Source organism: Sinohyriopsis cumingii, chromosome 12 (assembly GCF_028554795.1).
Source record: "Sinohyriopsis cumingii isolate HCF-2022 chromosome 12, ASM2855479v2, whole genome shotgun sequence".
Taxonomy (NCBI): Eukaryota; Metazoa; Mollusca; class Bivalvia; order Unionida; family Unionidae; genus Sinohyriopsis; species Sinohyriopsis cumingii.
In genome coordinates, this window is record NC_142972.1 from 63,870,798 (window position 1) to 63,884,429 (window position 13,632).

The 13,632-nt window shown below is 33.6% G+C and overlaps 1 long non-coding RNA gene across 1 annotated transcript; it reads right to left on the minus strand.

Annotated features, from left to right (window-relative positions):
• Nucleotides 1-1,590: 1,590 nt before the first annotated feature.
• Nucleotides 1,591-13,233, minus strand: LOC149786592 (uncharacterized). The gene is made up of 2 exons (XR_016424989.1): nt 13,097-13,233; nt 1,591-5,728 (listed from the first exon to the last, which is right to left on the minus strand). It is a non-coding gene; the product is annotated as an uncharacterized LOC149786592 (long non-coding RNA).
• Between the last annotated feature and the right edge of the window lie 399 nt (nt 13,234-13,632).

Sequence of the window (13,632 nt, forward strand, 5' to 3'; positions counted from 1 at the left end):
ACAGACAAGGTTTCTCATATACTCACATTGGCCGAGCACGAAACTCGAAACCACGCATACAGAGGTGAGATGGTAGTGATCTGTAACAGTTTGCGCTTTAGACCATTCGGCCACTTGGGGCCCCGATAGCATATTTGTAATACAAATCCCAAGCTCGAACGTAAAGTTTTATTATATACTTTGAGACACGTCTTTTAATAAGATATAATGGTTTGCGATACGAGTAAACATCAAATGAACTTTCGTAAACCAACCACGTAATAAAATCCAATGCATACCCTGGCAAGATTTCATCAGATGTAGTCAACATTGTTAAATGGATATATATATATATATATATATATATATATATATATATATATATATATATATATATATATATATATATATATATATATATATATATATATATATATATATATATATATATATCCCAAATAAGAAACCGTATCTGCACTGTTGTCTTTTCAATTTAAGGGTTACCTATACAGGAGAGAAACAATTGATCTAGAGAAAGTTAGTCCATAATATAAAAACTATTTGAAAACATTGTGGAATTGAAGAAATATGTTTTCATCGTAACTGATCAATTGAATTATTCTTTACTGATCGAAGAATAAGTCCTAACCTTATAACATATATTATCATATTTGTCCTGAGTAAAAAGGAAAAATTGAATATAGGAATTAGTTCATGTATTATATATCACATTTTCATTATCGAACAGTAAAATACAATTTTAATGTTGAATATATATATGTATCCATTTCTAGTATCTAATGGGGCCAAATTCTGGACAGGTGGGTATAAATGTATGCATACATGCAAATATCAACTTTAATTCTTATGGAAGACTAAAATGTTCTTTATCCGTTTGAAGATAGTGTTTGTTAATTTATACTTGCATTATCAAAGAATCATTTCCGCAGTATAGTAAATATCATCTTTAGAGCCAACGTGATAAAATATGATAGAAAGAAAGATAACGATGCAAAAAAGGATGAAAAAATAGAAAAGCACACACAAGTAAAGTACACACCACACTGGAAGTAGATATCATTAATTCGGATGAACGATCATGCACTTATTCATATTAGCACACTAGAGTCAGAGGCAAATTATGTAAATCGGTACCTGATGTTCTGTATTAGAACACAAACATTCTTTTGAAACTGATCTCTACCGTAACAAATATTATTTGCATGCGAAATGTTCATATATCTTTGAGATCAATGAAGCGTTCTGAATTGCAATTCTGTCTTCGTTCAAAGAGATAGGTTCAACTAATTATTTTAAAGCATAGTTGGACCGACTAGAGCATTTATATTCATCTGCAAAACAGTTTGTGTTAATCGCTACGTGTATTTCCAGTTAATCTGTGGAGTGTAATTCTTCTTTAGAAATAAATCCTTAATGTAAGAGAGAGAGAGAGAGAGAGAGAAAGAAAGAGAGAGAGAGAGAGAGAGGAATGTACAATGAACAATACATCGCACACACAACTGAACAAAATACAATCATGGGACTATGCAACCCTAACTTGCTTAAAAAACACATTTACTCCTCCTAACATGCTTGAATCAGAGGCAAAAAGAGAGATAATGCTTTATTGATTTATACGAAGCAATTCCATTGATACACAAATCAATACTTATGTATATGTATGCTTGAAAGATTTCTTTTTGGTCACAATTTTGTCTACAAAGTAGGCAAACTTACATTAATCCCCAAATAGACGTTAATATAACTGTATGCATACATTTTGCTGGAAAAGGGTATATGATACAAACATAAAGAATTATAAGAGGACTACCGTAAATATTTAGTTTTTTCTGTAATAAACGTAATAGTGTACATTAAAATTCAGAAAAACACATATTAGCCATGCTTTCAACTGTACATTTTAGTTTAACAGGAAAACTGAAGATAGCCTGTAACAGAACAGACAAAGATACAACGTGTGTCACACCAGTTTAACTTTGTTTCTTTTACACAATTAATATTTTTTCGGGATTTGATTTTATAACATTCTCTTTAGTTCTTTGTTAGCATTTTTAAAACATCTCAGACATATAACCTCCTGACTGATGGACACTTGCACCCAATCGGACATCAAGCATTAATATAAATCATAATATGCATATAGCCAATCGCTCTGGTCCTCATATGAGATAATAAAAATGAAAACAATATTTTGCAGTATATGTCAATCACACTGGGTCTTATCAATGACCCTCATACATGTAAGCAATAGTTTGCAAGAGTAATTTACGTTTTAGAGAAATGTCACTTGGACCGATGACATGTCTATTCATTCGAATGCTAGATCATACGATCTTGTGCATACGAACTTTCAGTTTTAACAACCTGAGCCAAGTCAATAAAACTACCACTACGAATTCTACTAATACAACTTATACTAGTAATAATAATAATAATAATAATAATAATAATAATAATAATAATAATGATAGAAACAAAAATATGCTGCTGCATTTGATCAGAGCGAGCAAATCATATAAAAGCTGGCTAACACCATGGGTCTTGCCATTAAAGTTGTTATTAGTATTAAAATATACAAGGTTATGATTTAATGAATACAAAAATGCAACCTAAGTTCAAGCAAATTATATGATGTGAGTACATTTTACAATATTCAAATTGTATTCGGTAATATAATCAGTATTGTTCATTAAAAAAACTATGGCGACATGGTTTCATAAATCTTGAAACATTGGGTATTTGCTTAATACTGCTTACTAATGTGCTGCAAACCCTTCGAAAAAAGCGACTGTTTATACTATACCAACTCCTAGCTGTGCATGCATATATATATACTAACGTTTCTTGCAATCATAGAATATCACAATATTCAAGCGCAAGACTACAAGCGGAAGAAAGAAACTTTCTGAAAAAAATTATTGTAATCAAACATCGCAATGCATTATATTGTTGAAACGACATTATGTTGATGCAGAAACCAACAGTTTTGATGGAACAAATAATTTAGTTTTCCTTCACATACATAGACAACATATCCAATATGTGACCTCTATTACATTTTGAAACGTTTCTTTCTTGATACTTTTATCAACCAATCTTCTAAACGTTGACACCAGGATAAAGTATTAATAGGACGCAAAGATGTCAGACACAGCAGCAATTAAAACTGCATGTATTTCCTATTGTGCTGAGCCGATATGCATCAAATTGATGAGTAAATCGGAGTTAATTTTGTTGTCATTTTTTTATTTCATTTCTCATTATAAAATCAATAGGTTTCCCCACAAAATTCCTAACATGTTGACAACTAGTGTGTTGTGCAGCATAATCTGTATCAATACGCTGAAGAGTGTCAACAATTGTTTGGAAAAACAAAACCTTTTCATTACACATTATAGTAAGAAAGAACCCATCACTGATAAGTATATAAGTCCAATTATACTTTCGACATGAAATGACATATCCATTGTTTTAATTGTAGGCATTTGACCTAGTTAGATGGTTTTATTGGTGGGATTGTTCATAACTGATAACACTAGTTCTTGACAGAAGTTGGTTTCATGGAAAGGAAAGATATTGTTTAAATGATGTTGTAGCCTTTATCAGCGGAACAGCATTTTTAGTCTGCTTGCAACATTGAAAGAATGTGTAACATGATTATGTCGCTTGTTAAAGAAAGGTGTCTTCTCTATAATGATTTCTGTTTTGATATCAATATTGTAATTATAGTTCTCTTAAAGTCTATTTTGCCCTATCGCAACTTTCTCAGACGGTCACACTTAGTATTATGGCTCAACACATTTGAGAAATCTGCAATGATATGTATATATTATTCTAAAATCCTGTTCTTGTGGCATTGCTGTCCAATGTCTAGAAGCATATTGATACACCGTTGTTGATGTAGCTATTGCGTTTATCGCCAGTTTACAGCACAATATAAGCTATACGTGGCGGCCAGTATAAATAGTGGGGGAAGAACCCCGGAAAACACCGAAAGAACCACCGTCCCACGAGAAGCTACTGGCAAGTTTTCTCACATACCCATACTAGCCAAGCCTGAGATTCGAACCCACGCAGACAGAGGTGATATGGCAGCGATCCGCAACGGTGAGCGCTCTAGACCACTTGGCAAATAGGGGCCCCGATAACAACAATAACAAACCCGAACTCAAACCTAAAGATTTTGTACCTACTTTGAGACACATGTTTTAGGAAGATACAATGGTTTGTGACACTAGTAAACAGCAAATGAACTTTCGTAAACCATCCACGATATTGGTATGCAGGGGCGATTATCAAATGAAGTCTTTTTTGTCCTTAGTAAAAAGAAAAAATTGAATATAAGAATTTTTTGCATGCATTTGATATCACTTAATATTAATATATATTATCATTTGACAAAGATCAATCGGATAGAAAGTTTGATTTCGCGAAATAGTGTGAAGTAGAAATAAGTAATAATTATGCCTTTGCAAAATAAAGTTAGACTAAAATTTATACAGCTAATATTTGTATAGAGATAACTGCATTCACACATATGCATATGTCAGTTTCTTGATTAATAATATTTGTTACATTCGCTGAAAGTGGCAATGCTAACATGTGAATACAAAAATTGATTTAGAGAAACTGAATTTATCAGGTAATAAAAATGCTAATATTACTAGGAGTTTTGACCTTAAATTGTATGTCCAGCCTCATATTGCTGTTGTGTGCTACAGTGTTTAATAATATTTTGATTTTATTTGTGTAGGAAATTTATTTCGAGCATCACATAAGGATTGTTCTAGGGTACTATAATATAGACACAGTTTGAACATAATAAAACAAAATACCTGCAAATGGCTATTATTATGGCGTAGCTTGTGACATGGTGTCACACTGCATCACGCAACGCAATGAAAATATCCAGATGTGGTACTTAAATGTTATTTTTGAATTTATGCAAAAGATTAGAGCAAAGATTTAACTGTGTGTGCAGTGAGTGGAACATCTGTAGTTGGTCATTGTTCAGACAGATGTCTGTTTCCATGCGCAGTATCCATGCACGAGTTGAAGTTATTGTACACAGAGTGTCATTTTTGAATTTAGCAAGCCATTTACTATAATGGCCTGTAAAGGAATCGGTTATGTAGGTTTGCAGGCGATTTTCCACGACGAGTTTATCTATGATTTGTTTGGTCAGTTTGGTCATCTTTTTGATACTCCTTTTCTTAGTGCTAGCAGCTCTATTAATAGCCCAGACAAGTCCTGGTATTAGACCAACCGCAAGAACGATAACCCCAACAGTTATCCAAATGGGAGACGAGGCAACAACGATCGCAATGCTCTTACGAGATATTTCAGTTTCATCTGAACTCGGATTGTCACTCGGATCTGACCAAGTATCACTTTGGTCTGAACTTTTTTTCAAGCTGAAACCGAGATCAAGATGATTTAAGTTACTGATTCTCAATTCAATTTCAGATTGCATTTCTTTGCATATATCTGTAATCCTGACCGATGCCGCTTTTAATGGTCCATTTTCTTTTGTTGCCCACTCCAGAATAGCATCTTGAAGCCGTGTAATGATCAGTGGAGGTCCATCTGCTTCCACTTTACTTAGCTCTGGAGCACAGTCGGTCCAGTCAAAATGTTGTCTCTGCACTTCGTCACTTTTTAGATATTCTTCCAGGTTTTTTAATAGCGATTTCGCTTCCTCATCAATGAATAACTGAACATCACTGCACTAAAAAATTTAAACTAATGATAAAAATAGCAACAATAACTATAGTTTATGCATCTCTGCATTTTTACACATTTATGTTTCTTTACATTGAACTATGTACCCCTTAAATGTGATCTTTGAATAAAACATTTCTTCAATCGTCTCGCACATCTTAAGACATATAACAATAATATGGCAAGGCCTAACTCTGATATTGACCAGTATTTGGGATTTCCAATACATTACACGTGCACATAGTAGAAGTATGAAAAGATTACAACGTTTGGGATGCACTGGTAATATTAATGATAATAATAGCTATTACAGGAATGGTATACAAAGTACTCACTCCCAATCATAACCATAGACTTGCATTTTGTCTAATATACTGACGCTATCCAAATAATTGCGACTAGTTTCCTTGAAGTGCATGCACAAGAAAAAAAATATCAAGGAGTTGCAAAATAAAGGCTTAAATTACATGTGTCTGAAAACTATAAGGGTATTAACAATACTGAAAAGTATAGAGGCACAACGATTGGTTATAATGCTTGTTTGTTTTCATCATGCGATGAACACAAGTTTTAGAAATATTGAATAAACCCATCAAATAGTGTAAAACTATTTGAATTTTCAAAACTGTATTATATGATGAATTCCTCTGTAAATTGCAAAGACTATAGATTCAAGATAATTTATGACAAGGTTCAACTTCAATATCATAAATCAAGACTAAAACAACACATATTATGAACATGCCAACACAACATCCAGTAACTATAGAAGATGATTATGACCAAATTTGTCGCTTGGAGATGGTCAAGAAGATTCACGATACTTTGTAATTAGCAGCCGGAAACAGAAGGTTGGTTTGTATATTCCTTCAATTTTGTAATCGGCTGATATTGATATTATGAAATGAAAACATAGAAAAGTTAATCAACAAAGCAAGTGCTAAAGCAGAGCTATTATTTTCATGGTCTTGTTGAAAAACCCGGGACAGAATTGAACCCTAGGAGTTATACATTATACAGAGATCATTTAGTTAACGGTGGAAGCTTTCAGTAAATTGTTCTGACTTTTCTGGATTAAATTAAGTGACCAATTTGTTTAATGTTAAATGCATGAACTTCGTCATCTCACTTTGTACAGAGTGGAATAAAACTAGTGATGATCACCGAACCCCATTTTCTCGAGATGACATTGCACAATAGTGTATTCAATAATGTGTTCAAAGTATCTTTCAAAACCAAGCCAATGCTAATTTGAGTTCTCTTGTGAACAGTGTTGTAGTTTTCCAAGCCAATTAGCATCACATATTAACAACGTTGCCCACCTACCAACCAAACATTGGCTGAAATCATTCACATTTGTTATCCAAAAACATAGACGAGGGTTCTTGGACAAGATGTCAGGTACAAAGTACATTCTAGTTTGGATAATTCAATATGCCGTTTTGCTTTTCTACTCATGTGATTATCTACATTTCACTCTTCTGATTTGCACCGAATGCTACAAATGGAAGAATATCTAGAATAAATATATGTTTGCATATTGTATTGAGAGTACACAAGGTAAAGTGTTGAACGAATCGCCTACGAGACATATTCTCGTCGAAACAATTTAGTTTTTGCTTGGATCGCTTTACTCCAGGAACAAAAACTGACCCAAACGGTAGGTCCTTTATCTATTAAAACATGATCTGCCATATGCACATACTAATGGCACGTAAAGTGTCAATACATCGCCGTTCAGAGTGAATAACCATTATAGCCAATATTTCTCAAATTCAATTGCTATAAGGATATGGCAAAAATTGGTGCAAGAAGCTTGAGAATGCCTTGCTACGGTTTGGCTCATATGATGGTTGAGGAGTGTACACAGTGCGAGCTATAATGAATACAATTAATCTTAGCTTTAAATGATGCTAAAATGATCAGCAGATTAGCACTTTATGACACGCTAGTGATTGCGGGTTCGATATAGATGTATGACGATGATAATCATAACAAATTACATGTTGGTAACCAACGTGCATGTGGTTTTGCTTCAGACAGGGCGCAAGTTACAGACATTGGACGTTGTAATGGTGTCAGCGGTCGACACGAACACTCAGAAGGTACATTTGTAATTGCTTCATCGGTCGAGATGATTGGAAGTGTGGATCCTCTCTGTTAGAGTGCATGAGTTATCGGATTCTATTAAATATGTCATTGATACATTTGACTGTATATCTTTCAGGGACAAATTTTTTTCTTTTGTCCATAAATGCGAATATAAGACAATAAATACAAGCAAGAAAGATAGTCCAAATATTAATCAAAATCAGAAGTAAATCTGACAGATAAAACACACTTATTTTTTCATATATTTCACAATTGTATAAACACAGACAATTCCTTCCAGTTATTTCCACGAAGTTTACACTTTCAACCGTAGGCTGTAGTTTCATCTTGAACGTCATTACAGATTGAAATGATGTGACGGTAAATCAAGAACCCTTTAAGTATTGTCAATAAATGAATGAATATAATAAATTGTGTGTTTTTACACTAAAATTGTTGGTTTGTCTGGTCGAGCAGTGGATTTGCACTATATTGTAAAAAGGGATCAAAGCACAATCCAACAAACCCCCACCAAACAATCATTTGTATAAAAAGTATATTCCATGGTCTAATAAGGGCATATTAAATATCCTTGAGTAAGGTTGTTTGAAACGCATATTTCAGGATCAAAAAGGCACATAATTGTATCACGTATTGGTGTTGTGGAGGTCATTATTTTCATTAGTTATTATTATTAGTAGTAGTACAATTAATGTTATTGTTGTTGTTAATATTAGTATCGTTCTTAATATTTCTTTTTGCATAATCTGCAAGAGAGCTTGTTTACTTGCAAACTTCAGAATATTAAATAACTCATATATAGTTTGGAGGCAAAGATAATTCACTTTTGAAACAATTTTCCTTTTAATCATGTCTGTTATTCTGTATGTCAGAATGTTCACGCACTAGCAAGAACATTAAGTCCCAATTAACATAAACATTCTAAGTATTGATGATCAGCTACACAGCGAATATGTGAAGTTTTGAGCAAATGTATATTGACAATTACGATGAACAAATGCTGAGTGGAACACATAAGTAAATCTTTACATTTATAAAACGAAAAATAACATTTTGCAGCTAAAAAATGCAAATTAGTGGAAAAATACTAAATCAAAAAAGAATTCAAGGAAATAAAAAGACCAACCGAGGACAAAGAAAAGAATGCCACCAAGTCAATCTAAAATTCACGAAGAAGAAACATTAGGACAGAGTGTTTCGCTCATGGAACAGCCCTTAATACTTCCGATTTTCTTGTCACAAAGGACTATTCTGAATAAAGACTGCTTTCTGCCCAATTTTGTAAGAACGAAATAAACACTGTTATAGTTCATGCCTCTGTATAGTTATCTTACTTAAGACACAGATGACACTCTCCAACGTTCACTGTGTTTATATAGGTCATATAATTCTTGCAAAACTACTCCTAACATGGAACGGTGTTGGAAATTGTAGACAAAATGCAACATTTGGCAAATTCATAATCTAAAATTATATGATATATCAGAACTGTCTTCTCCGCATAGAGTTTAATTTATTCGCTCTCACTTCACGTTGTAAAAATATTAATGCTGAAAAAAAATGAACATGTATTGTACGTTCCTTACGTATATAGAACTGATTGTTGTCAAGTCTATTATAAAGTATACATTATTTTCGCCTTAAAGGAAATATGTATACGCTAACCATGAATACAAAATTCAGATTTTGGGAAAGCTACTAAAATAGTCATATTAGTAAGGATTTGTTGAACAGAACTTCACATCAGCTTCAACCTAGACAGTGTAAGCCAAGATATCCGTTGAAACTAATCTTCGATGAAACTTCCGACCGACAGACGGTAAATTAAGTTTCGAATTCGGGAGGAACATTTGTATTGTTTATTGTTTTCCCATTCGAATGTGACAAATAATATATATTATTCATAAAATGTCTTCTTTTTGGGGGAAGTGAGAGGGGGCAAAGGCACATTCAGCGTATAATAATAACGCTTTACAGCTAGATCGAACCATCTACAACAACCCAACCCAGTCTCTCTGTGTCCTTTGGAAAGACAAATATCGAACGTTTTCCCTTCATTATATAACTAAGAATGTGTTAAATCGCCATTAAAAACAACATCAACAATAAAGACACCATCGTATTAAAGAACATTGTTTTACCTTGCATCATACCCCTATAGTTAATAACAGTATATACCTTCGAATAACGGTAATTTAAACCCGCAGCATCTGTCATACATTTTACGTAAACATACATGTATCTCGGTTTAGATAAAATATGTATAATTCAGAAATACTTGCATTTACGCCTTCATACAGTCATGGACAAGACAAGATACGTGTTAAAGGGCTATACTTATAATTTTATTTTATATCCATCCAACGGCATAAGCAGTTATTTATGTTCATTGAATGGCTCCCTGTATCTGCATTTTTCTGTCTCTCTCGAATTACTCTCTTAATCTATGTTAATAGTGTTAAAACAAAGATGACAATAACTATTTAATACTTCATTTTTCAAGAGTATACAATATAAAGATGCAGTAATGCTTTCCAAATCGACTGCTGAGATTTTGTATTGGAAAGTTCTAAGGACGCTTCCAAACAATCAGGAATGCTTTAATAGCGTCGACATCGTGAAATAGGCGTCGGGTTGCATATATATATATAATGTTATTCACTCTGTATATTAGATTGGAGGTTTACACCTGTTCTGTTATAAGATCACAAGAGCGCCTTCTACCTGGAAATCAAATGTACTTGCATGAGAAAGAGCACAACTGAATTCGTAACGTATTGTATTTATCTCGTAACTGATATAGACGATATATTTCGGTTCTCAAGTACAACGTTTTAGATTTTGAGCTGTCGTATTACTTTCTCGCATATAAAATATGTGTCAACATGGGCTTGATAAAATAACATCAGCTGTAGAGATTTTGTTATCTTCCTCATTAAATGTAAGCCACAATGGCCTGTTTTTTCTGATAGGATATAGACTACAACAAAATATAGAAGCCTATTCCCCTTTCTGTCTAAAATGTTAAGCAAGAGAATCGAGACTACACTCTAAACAGCAAACGTAGGCTTCACAATCAGTCTTATCAGCCACCATTAGCAAACAAAGTTTTAAACATTCGCAGTTTTGATGATATAAGGTTGGTTTGTTCGTCATACGTTAGTCTAGTTTATTTATGGTCTTTTAATTAACAAGTTAGTGTCTTGTTACATGCAATAATTTTACCAGGAAAACAAACACAATCAATAATGTCATTTTAATTTTAGTTAATAATTTAGGAGAGTTAATCAGAAATACATTTAAACTATGAAACATGTGCACATCATTTACCATATTTTTTAATACGCGGTTTTTAGCACTTTAACGGAAAATGTATGTTATAATTTAAACCAAGTCACATCATACCAATAATATATATAATTCGGAAGAAATTTTGATAAGGCACATAACGTTGCCTTTTCAATATAGTCATTTTCTAATGTGCTGCACTCACGGAGATATATCTAAGCTCCAGAAATTGTTTTAATGATACAAATACTCAATGATAAACTGAACTAAGCTTAATGCCTATTGCTGAGCACACAAGCAAAATGTAAATTTTGTGATATTGGCCCCAAGATCAAAAGGTTGAGCGTCCATGTTCCAGAATGAACAGTTGAACCTTCTTAATGTTTCATAAAATGTATAAACAAAAGCCACTTTGTTCGAAAAATACAAGAAAACGTATATTGTATTTGCCTATTATATTTTCTCCAATGTTGCAGAGGTGAGCTAAACTAGTAAACTGAATGTCAACAGTGTGACTAAATATGCGAATTCTAGACGTATGCCACAGTTTCAAATGTAAAACGCATCAAAAGAGTGAGGGTAATTAGGATGTACACTGCGGTAGCTGGAATGGGCGTATATAGAGATATATATGTAACCTGATACAAATTGCGATACACTTTCGCACTTGTTGAATGAATGGATCGAGTTTTCCAAAGTCAACGGTATATCAATTTTGTACATTACCAAGTTAGTTCTATTGTTTTGTTTCAACATTTCGAATTTTTAAAAAATATAAATAGCTTTTGCTGGATATTTTATTGCTAAGAATATTTGTCCAAAGGCAAATGAAATGCCAGGTGGTATTGAAATTTAAATACTAAACATCTCATCAACTGAATTTAAACGGTTATGTACACCACTTTGCAATCAAACTCATAGTCCAATCGAAAATATGTTAGTTTCGTTTAGTATGTTTAAGGGTCATCAGAGCGCATTCACACATACTACTGTTCATATATAATAACTGATTGCTATAAACGTCTTGATTAGTGTGATATTTTTGTCACAGAGGTGTGTTGGTTTCCGTTGTTTTTTTTGTTCGTTCTTTGAGTTAAAAGACGATCATGACTTCACTGACCTGTTTTGGTTCTGTGTGCACGTGAAAGGCTGATCAGGCCAATTTGTGCTCTGAACTGTTTGTGGCACAATAGACAGGAGATGCCACTTTTGTTTGCCTGACAAAAGGAGGATGTGCTGTTTATCTGAGACTTACGCTGCTGACGCTTCTTACCACCCATATATCGCTGTCCCTCTTTTAGTACTATGTAGAAAATCTGCTTTGGTAGACACTCTTCTGATATCCCGATGAAGTGTCCTATCCATCTCAACTGTGATTTCGTCAGTAGAATGTGGATGCTTGGAATGACCGCTCGTGTGCGAAGTGCAATTTTGTGAACCCTATCCTTCCATGTTGCCCTCAGTAGCTTTGTAAGGCAGCCGATGTGAAAATGTTTCAGCTTCTTGGACTGGCATTTGTACGTCGTCCAGGTTTCGCAATCATATAGCAGGATTAGCTATACCATAAATTGATAGATCTTAGGTTCCGGTTGTAGACTGATGCATCTGCGTTCGTATTAATGTGCAAACGACCAGCCTGCCTTAGCGGTTCTGACATTTCTTTCATCCTTGATGTGGAATGCACGTGGCATGATGTTGCCTTGATTTGTGAACTTGTCCATTGCCTCGCGAGTTTTGCCATTTAATGTGATGTCATGCTGTACATAAGGCTTTCTTGATACAGGTTGCATCACCTCTGTATTATTGGTACTAAATGTGAAAGAGAAGTAGTGATAAGATGAAGATAAATGATCATTACTGTGTCAAACTCAGAGTTTGCAGATATCGAAATGGTTGAGGTTTAAGCATTTATACATACTACAATTTTTTCGTTGAATTGACGACAATTTACAAATGTGTTTAATGATATACATACATGTCCTAATTTTTGCGTAGCTAGATCAAGCTCATTTCTTGCCCTTTCCATTGCGAGTTGAACCTCCTCTTTCGATCGTTCCGCTACATGCATCCTCACTGCAATCAATCCCAGCAGCTCCGATACGAAAGTGCAAATCCATCTTTAAGTGAAATATAAGATCATACATTCATCGGAATAACATATAGCACTGGAATATTTTAATAATTATTTAGATATTAAATCTTACCAATTATTGCGGGGAATATTGCAGTTGACCCTAGAAAGGAACTAATGAATCTCTTCTGACAACAAAATATGTGAAGAACTGAATTATTACCAACACTGTTTTCATCTCTTATTCCATGTAACAGAAAAAGATAAAGAGCAGTTATAGAGAGACAGGTGAAAACGTATATAGAAGATAGATTATTTGAGAATCCTGGAGATGGTGAGTAAATAAGGGAATGAGTAGATATTTATAAAGAAATTAAAGTCATCTAGAGATGGAGTGATAAATAAAACATGTTGATAAGTGATTCGTTTCGAAATAAATA